A 5682-nucleotide genomic window follows, 5' to 3' on the forward strand; every position below is an offset into this window, starting at 1 on the left:
TATCCAAATAAGAGTAGTTTCCCCCTTTGAAACAGTGATGGCTTGTCATTTGACTCCACACACCGTGTGTATCAAAATTCTCATCTATCTTTCTACCGTTTAGTATCAATCCTCTACAATCGGCAGACGCTAACTCCTCAGGCGTATATATACGTAAAGCCTGAGCCATGTCCAGTAAAGACATGTGGCGCATCGAACCGCCTAACAAAAATCTAATAAAAGAATGATCGGTTAAACTAGCTACCCGATCATTCAACTCTATACTACATAACAACTCTTCACACCATACTTTATATACAGGTCTGCGTATGGTGAATAAACATATCCAGTCATTAAAAGAAGAATTACCATACCTCTGTACAAGTAATTCCCTAATTGGCCCGGCCAATTCTACAGCTTCTAAGGGTCCCCATTCTATGACCCTCGGTACCTCAACAACCTTAGAGTGAAGAGTATGCAAACCCCGTTGATATTTTGGATAATCTATCCAAAGTCTGTCAAATCTCAGGTTCGGGTGCAACTCTTCCAAATGCATATCGGAAAAGGTCATGACTGGATGAGGTACATCCTGCTTGTAGTAGTTATCCACCTCCTGTTGTTCCAAATTTTCAGCAGGAGCATTGCGGTCTTGGGATGAAGATTCACCCCTTTCATTCTGCAAAACACATCAAACACAAATTTTGTGCATCCAAATATGCATTAGTGTCAGCAAAATCATCAATCAAAATAATTACAATGACATTATCAATTTATATCAAACTTAAGCTTATTTTCACATTTTTATCAAATCTACACTTTTTCAAATAAGCATATACGAAAATTTTCGCCAAGTTCATAAGCATTCAACTCAAATAACATGTCAAAATAATCATTACTAGCAATCAAACAAGTCTCAAATGGCATTATCTTTCAAAAATCAAGTTCATGAATTTTAGACTTGAAAAAGTCCAATTTAATTCTCAAAATCATGTTTAGGCTCAAAGTTTGGATCATTTAACTACCTAGACATGTTACACTACTCAATTTAGCAACAATTCATGACAAAAATCGGCCATAACCTGTTTATATCAAAAAGCCCCAAATTTGCTCAAGAACACAAACCCTAGATTATTCAAAATTTGAAGTTTAAGGCTTCTAATCATGTTAAACAGCATCAATCTAGGTTATACAAGCATAATACATAAACAATTTAAGCTTAATTACACTAAAAAGCATCAAAATCAAATTGGGGAAAAAATAGCTCAAGAACACCAAATTTCGAATTAAATGGTGTTTAGGTGTAGAAATTTACCGTTTTTCTTGAGTAATTATTAGATAGCATCCTTCTCAACATGATTTTAGCAAAAAATTTGGTGATTAACGGTTAAAAATTGGGATTTTTGGGGGTGTTTTTCGGGTTTTTTCGGCAGTATATCGCAGCAGTTTTTCTGTTTTGTGTGTGGGGGAGTGACTGATCGTGCAGCTCTTTATATTTTTTTTCTGATTTTCGGTCCCTCCGCGAGTCGCGGAGGTTTTGTACTTCAAACTCCGCGAGTCGCGGAGTTTGCTCTTTTTTTTTTTTTTTTTTTTATATATATAATCTTTAACTTATAAAACAATTAAGTATTTAATTTTAAAATTTTGTTTCCCTTGTTATTTAGGACGAGGTCGTTTCGGATCGATGTCCTAGTCCGTCCTTCGACAAAATTTTAAAATTTGTCTTTTAGTAGCGATTGTTTTAAAAGCTAAGATTTTTGGGTTTTTTTAATGTTTTTGGCATACTTTAAATCAATAAGATTAAAAATAATGATAATAAAAGTTCTCGTCCCTCCCTCGGGTAAAGCAATTTCGGTTCAAAGACCTAGTCTTCAACTTACGACGAATTTTAAAAATCATATTCTTAACTTAATGAGATAAAGTAAATTTTTGTTTTTAAATTCACACAACTTAAATATGAAATTTAAAATTAATATTAAAAATTCACACCAAACTTAAAATTTAAAATGCATAAAATTAAAAATTTATATTTTAAAAATTAAAAATTCACACCAAACTTAATTTAAAAATTCATATTATAAATTCACACCAAACTTATATTAATTTTTCAAATATTTACAATTTTAAATATATTGTTTTTACAAAGTTTACAATATTAATTTAAGATTTAAATATTAATTAAAAACATGGTAAAAATAAATTTAAAAATCTTTTTGTCTTTTTATCCCACTTTAATCAATCAAATATTATCAAAAATATGCGCCCCTCTTTTCGGTAAAGAAATTTCGGTTCCAAGACCTAATTTAACTCATGACGAATTTTTGAAATATTTTGGGTTGATTGATTAAAGATATTTATACCTTAAGAATAAACGTTAAATTTCGCAGTGATGTAATAAATTTTTGAATGATATCAATAATTTCGGTCGCTAAACCTAATTTTATTTAATACCAATTTAATACTTTTTAGCGAACAAATTAGCGTTTATTATCAAAAGGTTAAAAATAAAAATAAAAATAAAAATAGAAACTGTACAGACATACCTGTGAAATAGATTTCTTAGTTATATGATCTATTCCATTCATAAGATAGTCGGTTTAATTGGTTTTCCATGGCTACATAGGCGTAACCTCGAGCATTCAGTGTCTTTTCTTCTAAACATATGAACGGTCCGTCTCTGCATAAAGTAACAAATTCGGTATTTGAATAGGTTTGATTATTTGAACATTTACCTCCATGTGACCATTTTCCGCATTTGTGACATCTTTCTAGGTGTCGTGCTCTTCTTTTCGCTGCGGATTTTGATTTTCCTTTACCAAATTGTAACTTATTATCTTCGCATCTGGATTCTTTTCTAACTCCGTCCATTCTTTCTCTGATTACTGATACTAATTCGCTCGGTAGTATGTCATTATTACGTTTAGTGATCAAAGCGTGTAGCATTAGACCATGGTTTAGTTCACAGGCAGTCTTCATTTCGTAAAAACCTAAAAAAAATAAAAATTCAGAATGGGGGGAGAAGACTAGTTCTTTAGGGTCTGCTAGGGAAAGACCATACGTGTTCCATTTTCGAGAACTACACGAAAACAGACAATCTAACTCTAACAGAAATACATATTATCCTTTAAAGACTTGATTCTCCCCACACTTAGTTAGCTGTGGTGTCGAAATTGTGATTAACTTCGTTGTCGACTTCCATCGGACCATGTATGTAATGTTTAACTCTGTGACCATTAACTTTAAATTCAATCCCATTTGAATTTATTAATTCTATCGTTCCGTATGGGAAAACTCTTTTGACTATGAATGGTCCAGACCATCTTGATTTCAATTTTCCAGGAAATAGCTTGAATCGTGAATTGAAAAGAAGAACTCTGTCTCCTTCTTTAAATTCTTTTGAACTTCTGATTCTTTTATCATGCCATTTCTTCGTTCTTTCTTTATAGATTAACGAATTTTCGTATGCTTCATGTCTTAATTCTTCTAATTCGTTTAGTTGACTTAATCGTAGACGTCCGGCTTCATGTAAATCAAGATTACATGTCTTCAAAGCCCAAAATGCTTTGTGTTCAATTTCTACTGGAAGATGACATGCTTTTCCATAAACAAGTCTAAAAGGTGTGGTTCCAATTGGAGTTTTGTAGGCTGTTCTAAAAGCCCAGAGTGCATCCTCCAATTTAATGGACCATTCCTTCGGATTTGATCCTACGGTTTTCTCTAGAATACGTTTTAAAGCTCGGTTGGTATTTTCAACTTGTCCACTTGTTTGTGGATGATATGCGGTGGAGATTTTATGAGTTACTCCATATCTTTTAAGAACTTTCTCAAGTTGATTATTACAGAAATGAGTACCCCGATCACTTATTAAAGCTTTCGGTGTTCCAAACCTTGCAAAAAGACGTTTTAAAAAGTTGACTACAACTCGTGCATCGTTAGTTGGGAGAGCTTGTGCTTCCGCCCATTTAGATACATAATCAATGGCTACGAGTATATATAAATTATTATGAGATTTTGGAAATGGACCCATAAAGTCAATACCCCAAATGTCAAATACTTCACATACTTGGATGACATTTTGTGGCATTTCATCACGTTGACTTATTTTTCCGGCCCTTTGACATGCATCACAGGATTTGCAAAGAAGGTGTGCGTCTTTGTAAATTGTAGGCCAATAGAATCCAGCTTCATAAACTTTTCTTGCTGTTAGTTGAGGCCCATAATGCCCTCCTGTTGGTCCTGTGTGACAATGGTTTAAAATTTTACTAGCTTCATCTCCAAATACACATCGGCGTATTATTCCATCGGGACAACTTTTAAACAAATGTGGATCTTCCCAGAAATAGTGTTTTATATCACTGAAGAATTTCTTTCGTCTTTGGTACGATAATCCTTTTTCAAGGAATCCACAAACTAAGTAGTTTGCATAGTCTGCAAACCATGGGATTTCTTTATAATCTATCTTCAATAGATATTCATCAGGAAAGTTGTCTTGTATGGCCGATTCATTTAGAACTTCTAACTCGGGATTTTCAAGACGAGAAAGATGATCAGCGGCGAGATTTTCTGCTCCTCTTTTATCTCGGATTTCAATATCAAACTCTTGTAAGAGTAAGATCCAACGGATTAATCTTGGTTTAGCATCTTGTTTTGAAAATAGGTATCTAAGAGCAGAATGGTCGGTATAGACCACTGTTTTTGCTAGAACGAGATATGATCGAAATTTGTCAAAAGCAAAGACAATAGCAAGGAGTTCTTTTTCCGTAGTTGTATAGTTTGTTTGTGCTCCTTGTAATGTCTTACTAGCATAATATATAGGTTGAAATCGTTTTTCAATCCTTTGTCCTAAAACGGCTCCCATTGCAAAATCACTTGCATCGCACATTAGTTCAAATGGTAGATTCCAATTTGGTGTTATCATGATCGGTGCATTAGTGAGTTTTTCTTTAAGAATATTAAAAGATTTGATACACTCATCTGAAAAGATGAATGGAGCATCCTTTTCTAGGAGTTTATTCATAGGAGTGGCAATTTTAGAAAAATCTTTTATGAAACGTCGGTAAAAACCGGCATGCCCTAGAAAACTCCTAACTCCTCTGACATTGGTGGGATGTGGAAGTTTAGCAATTACATCTACTTTAGCTCTATCCACTTCAATTCCTTCTTTTGAAATTTTATGTCCAAGAACGATGCCTTCTTTAACCATGAAATGGCATTTCTCCCAATTAAGTACTAGATTTGATTTTTCGCATCTAATTAGCATTCGTTCCAGATTAACTAGACATGATTTAAATGTATCACCGAAGACTGAAAAGTCATCCATGAATACTTCCATGCATTCTTCTATCATGTCGTGAAAAATCGCCATCATACACCTTTGAAAGGTTGCAGGGGCGTTGCAAAGTCCAAATGGCATGCGTTTGTAAGCAAAAGTACCATAAGGGCACGTGAATGTGGTTTTCTCTTGGTCCTCGGGTGCTATTGGAATTTGAAAATATCCGGAAAATCCATCTAGAAAACAATAGTAACTATTTCCGGCTAATCTTTCCAACATTTGATCTATGAAAGGTAAGGGAAAGTGATCTTTTCTGGTGGCGTCATTTAATTTTCTATAATCAATACATACACGCCATCCTGTTACAGTCCTAGTAGGAATAAGCTCATTTTTCTCATTTGTAATGACAGTCATGCCACCCTTCTTAGGTACGC

This window comes from Rutidosis leptorrhynchoides, chromosome 5, assembly GCF_046630445.1.
Source record: "Rutidosis leptorrhynchoides isolate AG116_Rl617_1_P2 chromosome 5, CSIRO_AGI_Rlap_v1, whole genome shotgun sequence".
Lineage (NCBI taxonomy): Eukaryota > Viridiplantae > Streptophyta > Magnoliopsida > Asterales > Asteraceae > Rutidosis > Rutidosis leptorrhynchoides.